Source organism: Zootoca vivipara, chromosome 12 (genome assembly GCF_965207765.1).
Source record: "Zootoca vivipara chromosome 12, rZooViv2.hap1.1, whole genome shotgun sequence".
Taxonomy (NCBI): Eukaryota; Metazoa; Chordata; class Lepidosauria; order Squamata; family Lacertidae; genus Zootoca; species Zootoca vivipara.
In genome coordinates this window covers 22,565,118-22,585,812 of record NC_142595.1, presented here as the reverse complement: position 1 = coordinate 22,585,812, position 20,695 = coordinate 22,565,118, and the positions used below count along the sequence as shown (strand labels likewise).

General features: G+C 44.9%; 1 protein-coding gene across 7 annotated transcripts in view; it reads left to right on the top strand.

The window, feature by feature from the left end:
• LOC118094191 (signal transducer and activator of transcription 5B) overlaps window positions 1-20,695 on the top strand; it is a 68,175-nt gene that overhangs the window by 20,045 nt on the left and 27,435 nt on the right. The window lies entirely within an intron of this gene.

Sequence of the window (20,695 nt, the reverse complement as noted above, 5' to 3'; positions counted from 1 at the left end):
CTGGCTTTCCCTCCCTCCGCCCCACAGCCAGCAAGGGAGAAGGGAGACGTCCCTTCTAGCCGGCTGGCTGTGGGGCGGGCGGAGGGAAAGCCAGGCAACCGCTTTGCGCGGCTCTGGGGCTTTCCCTCCACCTGCCCCAGCGATTGCAGAGGGGGAGGAGGGGATCGGAGCAGCCCGATTTCGGGCTGATCCTGGTTCCCCTCGCCCCTGCCGATCGCGGAGGGGGAGGAGGGAGTCGGAGCAGCCCGATTTCGGGCTGATCCTGGCTCCTCCTCGTCCCTTCCGATCGCGGAGGGGGAGGAGGGAGTCGGAGCAGCCCGATTTCGGGCTGATCCTGGCTCCCCCTCGTCCCTGCCGATCGCGGAGGGGGAGGAGGGAGTCGGAGCAGCCCGATTTCGGGCTGATCCTGGCTCCCCCTCGTCCCTGCCGATCGCGGAGGGGGAGAAGGGAGTCGGAGCAGCCCGATTTCGGGCTGATCCTGGCTCCCCCTCGTCCCTGCCGATCGCGGAGGGGGAGGAGGGAGTCGGAGCAGCCCGAAATCGGGCTGCTCCGATGTGGCCCCGCCCCTTGGCCCCGCCCCTCGCCCCTTGCCCCCCCTGATTTTCATCCTGGCTACGCCCCTGGACAGGCCTGTGAGCACATCTGCATAAATTATTTAAGTTGTAGATTTTGGGTTGCCTTTCTGCAGAATTTTGATATTCCCCTTAAATTTATGCAGATCTGGGGTATGTGTATGTGTGTTGAACTGACATTATGGCCCCATATCTCACATCTATAACAGCTAGCAATGTTCTCTAACACAAGTACAGTCGTACCTTGGTTTTTGAACAGCTTAGTTCTTGAACGTTTTGGCTCCCGAACGCCGCAAACCCGGAAATTACTGTTCCAGTTTGCGAACTTATTTTTGGAAGTCGAACGGGGCTTCCTGCAGCCAATCAGAAGTCGCGCTTTGGTTTCCGAATGTTTCAGAACTCAAATGGACTTCTGGAACAGATTCCGTTTGACTTCCAAGGTACGACTGTAATGTTTCTAGATGCTGTGTAGAGCACAGAACTAGCATTATTTTTGCTTGGAAAGCTCCCAGTCTACAATTGATGGGCAGCACAAGGTTTAGGCGGAAAGATTATAAAGTGAGAGATGTATCCACTTGCCTTATACTGAGCCAGAACACTGGACTATCTTGTCCAGTATTTTTTTCCCTCTGACTGTCAACAACTCTCCAACGTCTTTGGTAGATTTTTTCCCCCTGCCTCTTGTGCCTGAGAGCCTTTAATGACAAAATTGTATGTAAATGACATAAACAAACAAACACACACAGAGAGAGATGGGTAATCTGCAGCTCTCCAGATGTTGTTGGACAACAGTTTATCTCTCTCTGTTGTCCAAAAACATATGGAGGCCACAAGCTCCTCATCCCTGCTTTAACTGGAGATGGCAGGGATTCTGAACTTTTGTTCTTATGAATGCAAAGCATGTTTTCTGCTACCAGAGACAGGTTAAATATACAGTGGCTCAGGAGCAGCGTTCAAAACTCCCATTATTCTAGGCGCATTTTGTGACAGGGAATTTCATTAGCGCAACCAGTTTCTGAGCTCTGGGTGCAGTACTGCACCTAAGATTTCAGGTTAAAACTGCAAAGTGGAAGAAAAAGAGGATCTTTTTCTGCCTCCCCACTTCCAGCTACTCCCTGAAGACTGGAGAAGAGACCCTTTTAAGAATATTAGGGAGGTGGGCAGGGGAAGGATTAGACCATACGAAAAATGAACATAATATTTTAGCTGCAGTTCATTCATTTTCAGCTTTGTATTCTTGTTATATATTAAAAAAGTGCGCTCAGACATTCCGTTGTTGCGCCCATAACCTAGGTTTAAGGTGCCATTTAGCTCCTAGCTTTCATGTCTCAGTTTCTAACACTGCTCAGGAAAGGTTTTACCTGAAGGAAGAAACTTATTGGGCCAACATGAGGATACAGCTTAAGGCATGAAGGTGGTGGGGGAAAAGGAATGCATCATATTAGCCTTCCCCAATCTGGTGCCCTTCAGATGTTGTTGAACTCCCAATCTGCATCAGCCTTACCTACCATGGCCAGTGATCTGGAATGCTGGGGGTTGTGGTTCAAAAGGACTAGAGGGCACCATTTGGCAGAGACTGTCATATGTGGCCACAAGCATGAGCCTTACTTCCCAGACTCTGAAGACCATAGATCAGGAGTGGGGAACACGTACCTCTGCAGAGATTGCTGGACTAGGATTCTATTATTCTATGACTACAACTTCCATTATCTCTTGACTGTTGGCCACCCTGGCTAGAACTGATGGGAGCAACAGGTATGATGGAAGGTCATAGGTTCCCCATCTCTGCCATAGATAATTCTGTTTTGCAGGTAGGGGGAGCTAACATTACTTTTAAATTCCCTGTCATTGGAAAGAAAAAAGAAAAAAAATCATTTTGTTTCGACTATGCCAGACCAACACGGCTACCTACCTGTAATTGGAAAGATGGTTACTGCTCTCCTGTGAGTGTTAAAATGATGAGGGAATTGTTGTTCTTGCCTGTTCATACGGCATAGGAAGTAGAAGAACACAGCCTCCTAGATTATTATATCGCAGTGTGGGGCCCAATTTTACTTGGCTTGACAAGGCAATAGGCATTTTCTGTTGTAATTGTATGTTCTTTGAAAAAAATGTTCTCATTATAAAAAGCTATAAGTGGTAATACTATGTTTGTATTTTAATACTTTCTTTCATTATTTCCTAGCTTGCTTCTGGGTTTAAAATAGCTAAATAAACTAATTCTAAGTACCTTAAAAACCTGCAGCTGAACACTTGGCTGGTTATTTCCGTTTGATATGTGACCTTCAGCCTTTGTCTTTTCCCTTCTCCTCAGCTCCTAGCTTAAAAGTTTTTTTGTCCTTATACTTTCCCCTTTTGCCAACCACTTGGAGCTCCTATTGTGCTTAGGCTGCACAAGCTATTTCACCCTAGCCCCTCACTCTGCTTAGCTGTTCTTTATCTCAGTCTTCTGTCTCCACACTTTCAAATGTTTTCAATGTCTTTCGCTCAGCCTGCTGCCCTTTTTTCTTCAGTTGTGTGGCTTCTGTCTTCCTTGTATCTTCCCAGAATTCTGTCTCTTTCCTTCCTGCTGGCAGCACATAGTTCCACCTGTCCTTTGGCCCTTCATTATCACTTTTTCCCAAACAAGCTAACTTTTCACTTCTATCCACAGCAAGCCTTATTATTTGTCAACATTCTGTTTATGACACTCACTGAACAGTTAGAATGTTTGTGAACATCTCGTGACAGTGCAGAACCATTGTCCAGGGGCAGAAAGCCTGTAGGTGACAGGACAGGAGACAGACAAAGGACTATTTTTTGCCTATTTATAGTTACCAATCTATCAGTAACAAGCTCAAGATTTGATGGCTGATAGGTGGAGAGGGAAGCTAGGTATAAGAGCTCAAATGAGGCAGATAATGGGTCTCCATTGTCGAGGTTATAAATGCAAACAGTAACCTAAGGTGACCAAGGGGAGGGTATGTCTAGAGGGGAAAACACTCTCCGATGCTGGTTAGATGGGTATTTTGAGACATGAGTATTTAGAGAGACAGGGACTTGGAGGAAGGCTGACTAGCTGGAGCGGAGATGGGGCGCCTGTGTACAACCCGCATCAGTCCTAGCCATCATGTCCAGTGGTCAGCGTTGAAGGAAGGTGTAGTCCAACAATGTATTGTAACCCACAGGTCCCCTCCCCTAACCTTGAGGATGGAAATGACTTACTGCAAGTGATTTATGAGCTGTACTAATGTGCAGAACATTTTAGAAGGGAACCATTACTAAACATACAAAGGGCTTGAAGACAGAAAAGGCTGAATTCAGGATAAAACAATAAGAATAATTTTTTCTGCAAACTTTGGTAGACTTCTGCTGAAACAGACACTTTAAAATTGTTGTAGAAATCTTTTTCTCCCCCCCCCTCCTTTCTGAATACACCATGTATTCAGCTATGTTTTTCATTCAGTGTCTTTCTTCAGTTTTTGACCGTTTAACTAGTCAAATTTTCTGTGCCTGCTTATTGTACGGAATTTGGACCTTGACAGCACTTAGCCCAAACCCTTTCCTTTGCTAGAGAGGGTATGGATATGAGGCTTTAAAAATGTACCTACTTGAGATCAGTTTTGTTTCTCATTTTAACAAGGAGGAGCCTGTTCATAAAGTATGGAGAAACAGTGGCTTTGTTTGTGTTTTTGGACTCTTAACTCCTTTCAACCAGCTTCAGCCAACAATGGTCAAGGGTGTTGGAAGTTGTAGTTTAGCAACATCTGGAGGGCCTCAGGTTCCCCAGGACTTCTCTAGTTTGTGATGTCATTTGTATGGTTCCCCCCCCCCATATAAGGTCGTCTCAGTGGTGTGCCCCTGATTTATTGTTTTCCTTTACTAGTATACTATCTTAATTCAGGGATGGAGGACCCATGGCCTTCCAGATGTTGGACCTAAAACTCCCAAACCATTGTTTATGCTGGCTGGAGCTGATGGGAGTGATTCCAACAATGTATGGAGGGCCACAGATACTGTACTCCTTTCTTATGCACAGTGAAATCCTATGCGTGTCTACTTGGATGTAAGCTCCGTTGAATTCACTGGAGCTTTACTGCCAGGAAAATGATATTTGGTTTCAACTTTAATTACCGTTTGCAAATGGTATGATGTGAAGGAAATGTATTAGAAGTGTGGGAATCGCGCTGATGCCTGCCCCCCCTCTCTGTGTGTGTGTGTATCCCGTGTGTGGGTGCCAGTGAGTTAAATTTCAGTTGTGTGTGGTTTTAAGAGCGTGGGGATCCAGACGCATGAGAAGTTGTTCCATTCCTGTGCCTAATACTTGAAGCTTCAAAAACACATTGCTCAGCTACCAGTGTGAACAGTAAGTGATAGGGCAATATGGAAAGAAGGTAGAGTACAGGAATGTTGGTTTGGGCCTCTGGCCTGCCACTTGCCCGATCTTAGTCTTGTCTACACAGATGGATTTCTGTTTACGCACGGGGTTATGCCCAGAGGCACCACGTGCGTTGGTGAAATCGTGTGTAATTGAAAAAGCCTGCAAACACCCGTCCTGCCCTTTTAGTGACGTTTCAGTGATGACTTTATGACATTTCTGGATCACTCCTGGGATCAAAGCGATGCATGTATACACGACTGTACATAAAATTTTTTTTTGGGGGGGGAGGTCTGCCTGTATGACTTTCCTGCATCTGATCAAATGAACCCTTGCTCCAAGAATACTCACCAAGAAACTTTGTTGCCTTAGCTGGAGTAGGAAATGGTTCTCCCACACCCCCAGCCAAGGTATATAGCAGCCAAGGGCAGCTGAGTTATTTTGGTATCTGAGGCAGCAGATCCCACAAGTGCCTCTTCCACCTCATTGGCAGTAAAAACAAGAGTGGGGTACCTGTGGATCTTCAGATGTAGTTGGACTCCAACTCTCATCAGGCCCAGCCAGCAAGACCAGTTGTCCAAGGGTGATTGGGAGTTGGGAGTCCAGCAATGTTTGGAGGGCCAAAGGTGTTTCACTCCTGATACATGGCAATTAAAGATTCCTGGGTTGGACCTCTTGGTCTCTTCCAACTTTACAGTGCTATGATTCTATGAGTCATAACAATTTGCTGCCCTTTTTTGACACACTGAATCAGCTGCCTAAGGTGGTCATATCACTCTGCCCAATGGTAGGAAACTTCCAGTATGTACACTATGCACGGTCATCTACACCTTGTTGTGACTTCTCTCCATAATAAAGGTTTTGTGTGCACAGAACTCAAATTTTGCCCTTAGCAGTTCTCCAGGCAGAGGTAAATTGCATTTGCTGTAAATGAGCAATGAAGTATTTGTTTATGCCAGGGATTTCCCATGTGTGTGTCTTTGTGTAATAACAAAACTTGAACTGTTTTTATCAGGAAATTTTTCACTTCCATGTCGGGGCTTGACAATCATCATCATACCCTGGGTGGGAGGGTATTTCTCATAACTGAGTTCTGCTCAGTACAGAAATATTCATTTGACTCCATGGCTTCCGAGCTGGGCAGTAATTCCTTGTGATTTTTAGTTGCCTCCAGAGATGGCCTGAGTAATGTATTGTGTTGAAACCAAATCCAGAAAAAGGAAAATAATGAGAAACCCAGACATTTGGAGCCTTTGCTCCAGAAGTTTCCATTAAGACAACATTCTTGAGTGGGAATATGCAGGAATGAATGGTTTTCCTCTTTTCCAATGTTGTTTAATCAGTATTAATGTTGTTTTACAGAAAGCGATTTTTCAAATTGTTTCCTTAAAAATTATCAATACTGGCATTTAGTTTATGCTTCTTTAACTTTTCTAACCCTCCCTATATTTTCCCCAATCCATTTGTAGCCCTTGTAGGGGGGGGGGAGGAATGTGTACATGTGTTTTTGAGGGTGTCTAAGGGAATGCTGCTTCGCAAGAGAGAGTACAGTAAGTATTGTGGTGTGCTTTCACTAAAAGCTTGGTTACTTGCGCCAGGGCAGCCATGAACTGTTGATAGAAGGTGCGTTGCCTTTAACTGTTCTTCCCTGCTGTGCTGGGGGTGGCTCTTTGTGAGCACCACTTCCTGGATGATATGGCTGGGCTCAAGCTGCTGATAAAACAGGATTCACCCATCTGACTGGCCCAGACAGTGGAACAGCAAGTGCCCTCTGTTTGCTTGCAAAACCTCGAAGGAGCTATTTAATCTGCTACCTTGGCTGTGCATATTCCCCAGCTGTATGTATGTACAGCCTACTCTTTGACGTTTGTGTCTTTGGCAAAGTAGGTCGGTTTCCCAACTCAATGATAACAGTTTCCCACTGTGCAATGTTGTAATCTTGCTGTAACATGGTCACGGATTGGTCTTGCCTCATTCAATTGTCGGTAAGTTTAGCAGACACTCTTTTTCTCCTCTCTCTCTGTCTCTTACTCTCTCCCTCAACATTCTCACATTCATGCTTGTTAGTAGCAAAGTTGCTTTAGGTGAACTCTTGTGACGTCTTGGATGGTAGAGAGCATTTGCTCCTTTTAAAAAACTACATTGCTTTCATGTTTAGCACCCTATTGTTGATTTGGAGAGCTGGGTGTTTTTCATGCTTGCCCAGTGCTATCTGTTGAATGGCATACGGAAAGCCAATGAAATGTTTGCCTATTTTTGTATCTTACACAAACAAGCAGTATGCTCCAAACCAATTCAGAATAGCTGTGATGTTTTTGAAAATTAAATAAAGCTGTGACCTTCCCTGACTGCCAAGCTTGCGTGTTTGGTGACGTCTCAGGCTGCAGGCTCCGGCTGCGCTCATTATGTTCTCCTTTTGCGTCCCTTCATCATCAGCAGTCCTTTTGTGCTCATGAGAACGGTGAGGAGTGCATTCAGATGGCAGCAAAGGTCACATTTGTTTTGGGGTGCGCGGATTGTGACAGTCCTCATCTTCATGCCTCTCCTTTCCTCTTTGCACAAGAAGCCAAGAGGGCTTGAAAGAGGACAACACAAGGGTGTTTTTGATAATTTTAACTGCTGCTTCCTCCCCTTCAGAACCCTACCTAAGTTAACTCCCCCCAGCCCGTCGCTGAAAGTGCATTTGTTGCAAACTGATTTTTGTTGTGGGTGGAACAGGGTGCCAAAGGAGCCCCATTTACCGAGCAGTACATAACTGCGAGGATAGGAAAAGTGTCCCTGGGGAAAGCCAGGTACCTTTCTGCCCACCCCCTTGCCAGGACACTCCCGCACTCAAAGCAGGATGCCGCCCTGCAGGCTACACAAGCCACGTACTGATTGTGCAACTATTCCTGTCAGTTGGGGGGGGGGCGCAGCAACGTGGGCTGAAACGGTCATGTTGCCTTGCTGGGATCCAGAGGACAGAGAAAAAACTTGCGAGCTCCTCCCTCCTTGCTGGATTAAAAAAGGCTGAATCACACACCGATCTAGTGATTTCTTTTCTGTATGCAAGAAAAGAATATGTTAATGGTCGTACTATTATTGCAGATATGCATGTACACATGTTATGTGTCCTAACTGCTTTTACTATCAACATTTCATGTCCACAGATTCCGCCCCCCCCCCCCGGTGACAACATCATTGGGGAAGGGTGTTTCCTTTGTTAGTGACTTTGTTTTGCTCTCTGCAAACTAGCAGCAGTCTTGACATTTGCTCAGTTAGCGAAATGTTCGCTAAAGAAGGAGCGACATGGATGACAGTTTATTCCTTCCATTGCTCCATGCCTGCTTTCCATCTCCACTTTTGGGCTTCTCTTTTTACTTCTGTTTATTGGATTTCTGACTGATGATGCACCCATTGATATGGGAACTCCTGCAATGTGGACCCCCCCCCTCACCGCCAAGGGTATCATGAGAGACCTTCACCTCTGTGAATTGAGCTTACAGTGCAACTTCTCACCATGCAAACATCCTAGAAACTGAGTCAAAGCTGAAGTGGTTAGTAGTTACTATAAGCCCGGGGTAGGCAACCTAAGGCCCGTGGGCTGGATGCAGCCCAATCGCCTTCTCAATCCGGCCCGCAGACAGTCTGGGAATCAGTGTGTTTTTACATGAGTAGAATGTGTCCTTTTATTTAAAATGCATCTCTGGGTTATTTGTGGGGCACCACCCAATATAGTCTGGCCTACTACATGGTCTGAGGGATGGTAGACTGGCCCATGGCTGAAAAAGGTTGCTGACCCCTGCTATAAGCCTTTCCCACATGGCCTGGGACTTAGAGCCACAAACTGTCAGGGAGACGGCCCCAATGGACCCTTGGTCTCATGTTGCAGAAGCTGGTCCAGGAACTATTTTTTGATGGTTACCTGCCTATATGGCAAGCAGGTTTTCTTTGATCAGGTTGTGCTTGTGGGCCTTCCCAGAGGCATACAGTGAGCCACTGAAGGAAATGGGATGCTCATCGCGGAGCATCTTGTTTGCCTTGTAGTCATAAAATAAAATTTAAAAAAATTCCCACATGCATTTGCCATATAAAACAAATATTTGAAGACCTTCTTAAGAACTGCAGTGGACTAGCTTAGTGGAGGTCAGCTGGCAATGAATTCCAGAGTCATGGGGCTACCATGGGAAAAGATTCTGCTGCAGGTCTGGAAAATACCGTACGTTTTTGTTCCCGATGTGTTGCTTTTCATTTTATTTTAGGAGCTGGTGCTCCTGCACAGTCTGGATAGGTTTTGCACATTTCTAAACACTGACATCAAACATCAAGGAAGCAAGGTGCCTGGGATTTTCCCAGCTCTCTTGCACTGTTTCCCAGACACCCTACGCAAAAACCAGGTAGCTTTGAACTTGCACTAGCACTAGCCCATTACAGGGTTTAAATTCCTTCCAGCAGCACCTTAAAGACAAACTTTTTTATTTTGGTATGAGCTTTCGTGTGCATGCACACTTCTTCAGATACACTGAAACAGAAGTCCCCAGACGCTTATATGTAGAGAAAGGGTGGGGAGGGGTATCACTCAGAAGGGTGGTGGAAATGGGTGATTGACTGACTGATAGCTGTTGACGACTGTAAACAACTGCAGGTGGTCTTGCATGAAAAAGCAAGGGGTGAGATAGCTGAAGATCGCTTTATCATGTATAATGAGATAAGAATCCAACGTCTCTGAAGAAGTGTGCATGCACACGAAAGCTCATTCCAAAATAAAAAACTTAGTTGGTCTTTAAGGTGCTGCTGGAAGGATTTTTTTTATTTTGTTTTGACTACGTCAGACCAACACAGCTACCTACCTGTAACTAGGGTTTAAATTGTCTGCATCAAGTGTTGCTGATTTTTTTTAAAGAGTGTTCAAGTTGCACTTGCTCTGTTTGTTTGTTTTTTGGTTTTTTTTAAAGAGTTGCATGATACAGAAAACATTTGTCATTGCTGAGATGGAAGGCCTTCCAAGTTTGTTTGAACCTAGAATGCTCCTCCCGCCTTGCACTTATTAAATATTCAGAAACGCTGGGATCTTTGCCTTCTGTCAGTATTTGCAAAATGACACATTTTTAAGTGTATGTGTGCAGACAGATGCTGCTTTATCCAGAGTGATTTGTTCTTATGTTGGAGATTAAGGGCAGGTTTAACCTGGAATCTCCCAGTCGGATTAAGGTTTCGTTGGCCTCTCATTGCGGAGATAGCAAAAATACCTTTCCCCTTCTGAGGCTTGAGCCCTGGAGTTTAGTAACGCAGCTGCTCTAGCTGGCAGTGTTTGGAATTGTAAACATCTCTTTTTGATGCTGTTTGGCCCAATAGCATTGACAGAAGTGACACTGTTTTCAGATGTGAGGGTATAGCTCATAACATTGTCTTTTAAGGCCAGTAATTTCCTAGGGTTGGAAGGGAGAATATGGGTCATCCAGGCCAGTAACTTGACACAAGGAGGAATCCCACCTAAAACAAATCTCAATGCACAGTTTTTCCTCATTTGTTCATGGGTGTAAGGGGCAGACTGGTGGTTTTTCCTTGAGGTATCAGTTTCGATTGAGTAGGTATGTAGTTTTTCCGCAAGGCACTGAAAATGCTGTCTTTTATTCATAATTTGCAGCTTTTCCCTTTTGCTAGCGCTTCAGGTACAATCAGCATGTGATGGTCTGGGTGCCTCGGGCATCTGTTGGGTATCTTACCCAGGTCCATGGCATTTTGTGCCAGTTTTAGGATTCTCGTGTTGTTGTTTTTTCAGTCACTTGGCAACACATTGCTCCTTTGCTATACCTCTCAAGGATGGTAAAACTCAAAACAGCCGCTAAGAAATTTAAATATTGCAAATATACTTCTTTTTTATTATTATTATTATATTTTATTGATTTTATATTATAAAGAGAACAAACATACAAAAGAAAAATACATAACATATTTTCCAGTGGAAAATATGCAAATATACTTCTGCTTTCTACCCCCAATATGGAGAAAAGGGCCGGTAGATCAGTGGTTGTTAGATCCACCTGTTTTGGTTGAAGAAGGTTGCACAGTGGCTTCCTGGCATCTCCATTTTAATTGTACAGGTAGCAAGTAATGAGGGAAATCTCTGCCAGAGAGCCACTGTCAAAGTAGACAATTCTTGGCTAGATGGATCAGTCTGAAATTCACCTTCATATGTTCATAAGGCCCCATCGTTTTGTGAGCCTTTTGCTTTTAAGTTTTATTTTCAGAAAGTTCTGAAAACTGTGTGCTCCCTGTTCCCCCCGCCAGCCCAGCTTCTTCAAGTATATACTGTTTCCTTGAGAAATGTAGCTTGACTTGTTTGCATGAATCATGCGGAAGTATTGCACTGCAGACATCTATTGATCTTTCAGGGCAAGCAATTATGACTGAGGACCAGTTCTGAAAAACAAACAAACATGGGCCATTTGAGAATAGCTGAGAATGCTTCTGGATCACTTAATAAACATTTCTTCTTCTGCATATAAAGCAGACCTGTAATTCATGGTTTTAATAGCCATATGAATGTGCTTCTGAGTTACATGTGCAGAAAAATAAAATAATGTTTTCTTCTGCACCAGCATCAGTGTCAAGACAAACACAAGTATTATGAAAATGTTGTACCATAGACCATGACCTTGTTAGCCTGTTTGATAATTTGACCCTGGTTAAAACAGCCTCAATCAACACCATCGGGGACAGGGGGGGGGAGGGGGAATCAGTCAGGTACAAATATTTTCAGCTGTTCCTTAACCATTCTGTTGACCGCCTGAATGGAGCTTTCAAGTTTGAGATTCTCTTGTCTAGATTAATGTGGTTGTTTTTTTAAAAATGAAATACATTTTGTTTGTTCAATGTAAGTTGCCTTAAGAAAGCTTTGCCCTAAAAGGCCTCCTAAAATAAATAGAAACAAAAACTACTTAGGATCTCTTTCAGCTCTCTGATTCTGTCAGTCTTGATAGAACAGTCCCTAAAGGCCTGTCTTCTCTAGGGCTGGACGATATCTGATTTTAAACATCACAATATATCACCAGCTAAAAATCACGATATCTTGATATATCACGATATATATTGGTGGTGGCGGAGAACCTTGCTGGGCCTCCCTGTGTTGGTGGAGGGGCTTAAAATGTAAAGAACTAGTAGATTTAATAAAAATATTAAATAAACTTCCATATAATATCGTTAATATATTTTCAACTAATTTAAGGGTAAAGGTGAAGGTAAAAGGACCCCTGACCATTAAGTCCAGTCGTGACCGACTCTGGGATTGCGGCACTCATCTCGCGTTATGGGCCGAGGGAGCCGGCGTACAGCTTCCAGGTCATGTGGCCAGCATGACAAAGCCGCTTCTGGTGAACCAGAGCAGCACACAGAAACGCCGTTTACCTTCCCACTGTAGTGGTACCTATTTATCTACTTGCACTTTGTTGTGGTTTCGAACTGCTAGGTTGGCAGGAGCTGGGACCGAGCAACGGGAGCTCACCCCGTCGCGGGGATTCGAACCGCCGACCTTCTGATCGGCAAGCCCTAGGCTCTGTGGTTAAACCCACAGCGCCTCCCACGTCCCTTAATTTAAGGGTAGTTTAAGTGATTTGCTAGTCAAGTTAGACCTCTAGTCAAGAGGTCTTAGTGGAATCTGTACATGCATAAGCCCCACTGAGTTCAACTAAACTTGACTTCTACTTTCCCAGGAGTAAGTGTCATTTAATTCAGTAGTACTTGCTTGTGAGTAGACACACATTTGCTTGCACTGCTTACCGAAAAACACCCTCCCCATCATTTTCACATAGTACCTAACCTCCCATAGTACCTAACCTCAGCATTAGGCAGCCAGCAAAATCTTCTCCCCTCCACCCCCCCCCAAGCCCTCATCCCACCAATCTCTCCCTTTTTATCAACTAGAGCAGGGGTCAGCAAACTTTTTCAGCAGGGAGCCGGTCCACTGTCCCTCAGACCTTGTGTGGGGCCAGACTGTATTTTGGAAAAAAATATGAACGAATTCCTGTGCCCCATAAATATCCCAGAGATGCATTTTAAATAAAAGGACTCATTCTACTCATGTAAAAAAAACCAGGCAGGCCCCACAAATAACCCAGAGATGCATTTTAAATAAATGGACACATTCTACTCATGTAAAAACATGCTGATTCCCGGACCGTCCGCGGGCCGGATTTAGAAGGCGATTGAGCCGCATCCGGGCCCCGGGCCTTAGTTTGGACCCCTGAACTAGAGCAAACAAAGCTGGAAACACTGGTGCCTGCAAAGTATCCATTCAGCTGAGCTACCCCCCTGGGAAGCTGTTAAATACCCACCTTTTGTTCACCGGTATATTGCCTTGTTCAAACTGCTTATCACAATGTTATTTCAATACCGGTTTATTACACAGCCCTATTCCTCTCACAAGGAAGGCAGGAGAGCATCTAGAAAACACACGGTCAGTTACTAGGCATGGTTCAAAACAGGGGTCCCCAAACTTACCCGGCTTTGGGCTTGCGCCCGTGCGCATGCGCATGCACTCTTACTGGCGCGGCAGTGCGCTTCAGGGTTGGAAAAAAGCACTGAAAATCGTTTGTGCGCATGGGCCTCCCCCGACCCGGAAGTGCACCGGAAATGACGTTTGCGCAAGCACACAAACGTTATTTCCGGTGCACTTCTGGGTCGGGATGTGAATTGTGAATACTTAGTGTTGCTATGAACTCCCCTGCTCTTCTGAAGGTAGGCCTTATCTAATACACTGATATATCTCTTCAGTTAATTGTTGGTGTCTAGTGGCTCTTATTTCACAATCTTTCATGTTGCTAGTTGCTCTTGTTTAGAGGGCATCTATCACTCCATTGTAAAGCTAAGAGATTGACAGGGTGTGGCTCCCACAATCTATCATTCTCCAAGCTTCCCTCTCCTATTCTGTCTTGCATTTTATTTATTGCTGTGAATTGGAAGAAAGGGTTTTTGAACCTGCATAGTTGCGAGTATATCCCAAACTCTATATTTTGACTGAAAAAGTTTGGGGTCGTCTTATATGCCCAGTCGCCTTATACGCCGGCATATACGGTAAACCTGATGCAGATTTTTTGTTCCTTCTGTCAAAAACTAAAATAAAAAAATACCTGAGAAGGTATGGCTCTGGACAATCTTTCAGCAGCTTATTCCAGTAAGAAGTTTTCCTTGCTGTTAAGAATTAGAATTCAACATTTCTCTTCGTTGCTTATAGTCAGCATACTGTTGCTGGAGAGCCTAGGCTGTTCCTGAGGCCTTTCCCTTCCTCGGCCTCATAAACGTAAAACATAAATAAAAAATGTGTGTGTTTCCTTTGGAACCTTCTCTCCCCCTGAAATGTGTCACTTTCTTTCAAGTTCTTTCTGTCTGACCCAAGCTTGTGGTAGGCAGCACTCTGATAGAGCTTGGTGCCCTCTTTATTTAGCAGGAGCTATTATGGGCTACATATTGGCTACTAATCCTCCAGGTTATGACTGTCTTAAGTCCTCTTAATTTTTGAAGGATGGTGCAGTGCGCAGATAACAACTGGGTCAGGGCAGCTGGAGAGAGATTTTAATAGTCTGGGGCTGTGCTGTGGGAAGGAATAAATCTCTGCCAAAAATTAAATATGAATATATTTGTAGTCTGCGTTATGTACAGATGTACAAGGATTGTGGCTTAGTTCTTTTCCACACTGTTCTTATGATGAAGGGCTCAAGGGCTTGGTGTGTGTTGTTAGTTGTTTTGTTATTAAGACTAAAAGGTGGGGATATAATTGGTTTATTGACATGAATGAAGAGAGGCATTCTTTTTCCCGCTGTCTCGTAATACTAGAGTAACTAATGAAGTTGATTGTCAGAAAGTTGAGGACTGGCAAAAGGGAATAATTCACTCATCACACAAAACTCTGACAAACTTATTGATATTGTTCACTTCTGGAGGGTAATGGACTCTAGATGATACTTGAGGCTCTTTTGGAGTTTCCGCTTGGTATGGCTGGCTCTCTTATTTGAACCCTACTTAAAGGGGTATCCAGTGCGATGCCCTTCAGATGTTGTGGGCTCCATCTCCATTATTCCTGCCTACTTGCCATGTTGACTAATGGAAGGGCACTACATAGGCTATCCCTGCCCTAGCCAAACGGTTGGATGGGGAGGTTACCTGGGCATTTGATGCAGTAGAACCTAAACTTTCTTGCAGGGTCCAATTGGCACCTTGTTTTACCAGAGAGCTAGGGATGATGAAACACGAAGATTGATAGCATGCGGCATTAAACTTAATGTGAATACAGTTGAACACAGCTAAGAGAGTATGATTTTGCCTACTGTATTGTGAACTGCCCTGTGATCTGTGGATAAATAAATAAAACCAACAAACAAACTCTGGGGAAATGATGACAGTGTACAATAATACTTTGCCACCATTGCATTCTTAGTGTGTTACCCTCAGGAGTGTTTCCAAGACATTTGGGACATACTTGGTCTTAGCCCACAGCTATCACAAGCATGCTATTTTTTTTGCAAGACACTTCACTTGAAAAATTGCTTGAATCCAATTGAAAACTGCAAATGCAATACTGTATATTGTGCAGTAAAGTAAATGAATACATCAAGGGCATACAGTAATCTGATCCTGTTTTAAGGGAATGAATGCTACTGTGGCCTGAGAATATGGGCAAGGTGCATGGAGAGGGTGCCTACTCAACCCATCATGGCTGATGATCCCAGAAAGGGTGTTGCCTATCTGAAAGCAGGGTATAATTAACGCCTCCCTTGAACAAAGTTGCTCCTGAAGAAATTCTTCTGCATTTCAGGAGTGTAATAAGCTGGTCACATATACTCTTTTTTGGGGCAAGGGCGGTAGCAGGGCAACTCAAGGAATTATTGATTGATTTTCTGGACATATGCCAAGTATGGCTTTGGTTTGGTTTTGGCTCAGAAACTGCCTTGGGAGTGGGAGTGGAGCCCTGATAATTCCCCAGCACCTCTCAGTTGTTTTCGATGCCATTGACCCACAGTGCCCTTCTGGGTAGATTCTCAAAGAGTTGGTGGCATGGAGTTTTGGGTGATCCCTCCCCTATTCGGTTGGAGTAATTGCTTATTATCGGTTCTTTCGTAGTCACATTGGTTGTGCTGGGCCTTGTGGCGTTTATGTTGTGAGGTCCCACAGAGTTCCATCTTCTTCTCCCATGTCCTGTAACATCTGCATGAAACTGTTGAATGCAGTGGGGTGAGGTGTCATCAGTATTCACAATACAAGCAACTCTGCATTTCTCATTTGTATCTGAATCAAGAGGTGGTGGAAGTGCTGAGCCTGGAGCCTGGAATTTGTAGTGGGCTGGATCAGGGCTAATAAACTGAAGCTCAGTCCTGAGAAGATGGGTGTGTTATGGACAGAGGTGCTTCATTTGTTTAAGGAGATGGTGTTCAGGCATTTCAGGACAGGACCATACTCCCCTGGAAGTGTCCCCAGCTTTGTCACCAGAAGTCCAGCTGGTGGGTCTTTCATCAACTGAGACTGGTGGGCCAGCTGCATTCTCTCTTGGATATGAGAACCTCTTGGACACTGTAATGCATTATTCCTGAGGCTACCATTTTGGAAACCTGCTGGAAACTTCAGTTAGTATAAAATACAGGTGCTAAGTTGCCATTATTCTAGTGCTTATAAAACTCTACCAGCTTCTAGTTTGTGCTGATAGTTGTTTGCCACATCCAGTAGGGAGCCTTCAGTACATCAGGCCTGGGTACATCTTTAATTGAAGGTGTTTATACTGACAGGGCAGCACACATAGAGATTAGGGTCCCCCATGGGTTTCTAACAAAGCAGCTTGCTGCTGTTTTTCCTGGCAAAATTACTACAGTATAAGCAAAATTACTTATATTCAGAGTACTTGTCAAGTTGTTACTGCCTTATTAACCCCTGGCTGTTTCCAGGCATCAGAACCACATGACCAGTCCAACGAAGTTGATGTCCAGTAAGCTTAATCAAGGAGGCTTTCATTTATCCCGCCTGCATGAGATAAATGTGCAGCTGGAATACAGAAGAGAGTTTTTTTCTGGGGTGAAATCCAGATTAATTATTATTATATTTTTAATTATACCTCATCTTTCCTCCAAGGAGGCACACATGGTTCTACCCCAACCCACCCAACCCATTTTATCCTCGGGTAAAGCTGAGAGACAGTAACTGGCCCAAAACCACCCAGTGAGCTTTTATGTGGCCGAAGTTGAGACTTGAACACAGGTCTACGAAGTCATAGACTGACATTCTTAACCACATTGGCTCTCCTTTACATAGCTGCTCAGAGATTTCTGTCTGGTGCCCTTCTTAATGATCTTAACATCTGTTATATTATCAGTCACTGTTTCCATTATTATTTTTTAATGTGTGTGTTTCATTTTAAATTATTCAATGTTTTCTGCTTTGAACATCTTGGATAGAAAGGTGGTGGATACATTTGCTAAAATATATAAACAAACACCCAAGATTTGCATTCCTCTTTCCGGTTCATTTGCAAACCTTCCAGGTTGTGGTGATCATTCAAGTCACATTGTTAAAACTTTGTGGGGGAATGAAATCGCGTAGTTGGAATCGTATCTCAGCTAAAGTTAGTCTACTTAAGTTACCCAGTGGAATCAAGGCTTGTGTACAGATGAACTGACTAATAAGGATGAAGTTCACAACTTTCAGAGATGTGACCAAGTGCCCTCCAGCTTTGTTGGAACTGAGCCTGATCCTTAGGGACTGGTAGTTTGAAAAGCCTCTTCAGGGTTTGCTTTCGAAAAAGCCTCTTCGGATGCACTGGGCCTTTTGCCTTTCTTCCAAAAAACAAAAGAACTTGACATATTGTGCAGCAATGGGTTTGTAGACCCTGTGTTCTGTTACGGATAACTGCCTTTGTCTGTCCATATTAGTCAACTAAAGCCAGGTACTTCAGAGTATGGTGTCCTCCATTTTTTTCTTATCTAAGCAGGGGTAGCAAACATGAGTGTCCTCCATTGTGGTTGTCCACACTGACAAGGGGAGATGGGAATCCAATGACCACATTGGCTACAACATCAATAGTAATTGGCTTTTAGAGAAATGATACTGAAAGGAGACCTATCCAGCCCCTCTGAAAATTCTCTTAATGGGGTTGGCTGTTCTGTGGGGAAATGAGACACAGGGGAATGCCAAAAATCATGTGGAATTATCACCCATAAGAGAGAGCTCCACTCGAGTTGTTTATTTGTAACACACACAAAAACCCTCTTGCCACAACCCACCCAATTCAGGTGAGTTCCCCCCAACCATCAGAAGAGTCTTTTACCGGATTCGGAAGGCTGCCAGGGGAACACAGGAGACAGGAAAGTAATCTGCCGACCACCTCCCACATGCATATCTCTGGAACCAAGCCCAGGTCCATTTCTCTAGAACCAAAGGGCATCCCTGCTCACCAGGATGGCTATGTCTATGTGAAGTACAAAATCTGCATTTTCTTGTATTTTTTTGGGGGGCGGGTTTTCCTTGGGTACATAGTACCCAGGGTAACTTTTGTTTATCCCTACGTTTTGAAGTTGCTATGTATTTGAACTGAATCCAGTCCTTTGTTACAACGAATCCAGAAGTTTGTAGTATGGTGCATTTGTCTCCCAGGCAGTACAAGCATGTGGGTGAATGTTTCTGTTAAACGTTGAGTGGGAGGAAGCTGGTTTACTAGAGGCAGCTGATTTTCTGGAAGGAAATTGCGTCTTCCTGTCAGGGGGCAGCTGGAGAAGTGGCGGCAGCAGCAAGAACTGGGGCCCAGGTTGCTTCTATGAGACTAGTTTCTCACAGCCATCTGGCTCAGGCTTGCAAACTTAAGACCTACTAATGTAACCCACTATTCTGCCTGGTGCTCAACAAATCTTCGGTTTTTCCAGTCCCAGACAGCCATAGAACCAGGAGAGGGTAGCATAAGGGGGGGGGGCAGTTTGAACCCGGGAGGCTTCAGATTTCACCTGTCCCCAATTTCAGAGACAGGGCTTCCAATCACCTGGGGGTTCTTCTGTGCCTTAAAAGGGTAGATCTTCGCTAGCTTAGATCAATGTCTTTGCACTGTTTCCCTCCGACTCCAAGTCACCACACCGCACACTTTGTCTGCATGTGTGCAACTTAAGGCTGGCACACCTTGTTATCTTTTGTCACCCTCATCTCCATGCAGGAGGGCTGTTCTGCTACTTTGCGTAGAAAAAAACATGTCTGTGGTTCTGGCATTGCTGTGCCCTTTTTTTAAAAAAAGTGATTGTAAATGTACTTGTTCGTGTGCAGGTTGGTCCTGAATTAACTGGATTCAGGCAAAAATTGTGGCAAAATATGACAACAGTTGTAGATGAACTAATGGCATATAGATGAACTAAGGGCTGTGACAGTTCTCCCTGTGTAAAACTGCCTGTGGCGCAGGATGGCTTTTAATCATGTACTACAGTAGTCTTGTTGGGGTTTCTAAGCCCTGAAACATTTTCAGTATAGATCACATTGACACACCCTTCCCTATACATGGACCGATTGCTGAGTTCTCTATGGGGTAATGAGGACTTTCCTTTGGTGTAGGTTGTTGCTTTTGGTAATGTTCCAATATTAAAAGCTTTGTTTCGTTTTCCTGTTTTTTGCAGTTTGGAGTCACTTTGTGGCTCGTGACTCAAGGCTCGCTACTTTTGCTTTCAGTGACTGCTGTGAATTGGTGTAACTGAACAACTTGGTGTGTGTGTTTTCCCCCAGCACAGCGTTCCCAGAAAGAGTTTCCAGCCCAGACTCACATTTGCTTCCACAGCATATTAGGCATGGGTTTCCCCTATGAGAGTAGCAGTATGAGAGGGCTAACAATTACGTTGTAAATGTGAAAGGTGGAGAAACCTGTGGTTGAGGAGACTGGGAAGGAAGGTTATCAGAATGGCCTGTCCCCATGTTATTCAGCAGGGGTCAGCAAATTTTTTCAGCAGGGGGCCGGAACAGTGGACTGGTCCCCTGCTGACAAAGCTTGCTGACCCCTGCTGAATACCATGGGGGGCCAGACTATATTTTGAGGGGGGGGGACAAATGATGCAAGAGCACCCCGAGCCCCAGTGGTTGCTTACCTTTGTCTTGCGAGCAGCAGGGTCTGGCAGCGGGGGCAGTGGGACAATGAGTGGTGCGTGAAAGGGCTCCAGAGAGGGGCTGCTTAAAATGGCGGCCACTCAAGTGCTGCTGCTGCTGCTGCTGGCTCCAATAAAGCCCAGCCCCCTTCCACCTCTAGGCAGGGTGGGGAGAAGCCAGGAGGAGGGAGGGAGGAGGCGCTGCTGCCGTATGAGGGAGAGGGAGGGAGAAGGAAAGAAGGTGTGTGCTGTCGATCCATGCAGCGATTCCTGGACCATCTGCGGGCTGGATCCATCCCGGACCATCCCGCGGGCCTTAGTTTGCCTACCCATGGTGTTTAGTCACTGGTGCTCCAGGGGCAAACCTGTGGGCAGGTTGCTAAGCAAGGTAAAGAGCCTGCTTGCTACCCTTTTTGGGTGTCCCCAATTGTCAAGCTGTGTGTGGTGACCAGGCATCCCCAAACTGCGGCCCTCCAGATGTTTTAGCCTGCAACTCCGATGAACCCTAGCTAAGAGGACCAGTGGTCAGGGATGATGGGAATTGCAGTCCAAAACATCTGGAGGACCGAAGTTTGGGGATGCCTGGTGGTGACTGACAAGGAGGGGCGGGGAGACTGTATATCTAATAAGCATTGAAAGAGCTGAGCCAGAACCGAAACAGTTACCACCATTATCTAACAATATCACTTGTGGATTAA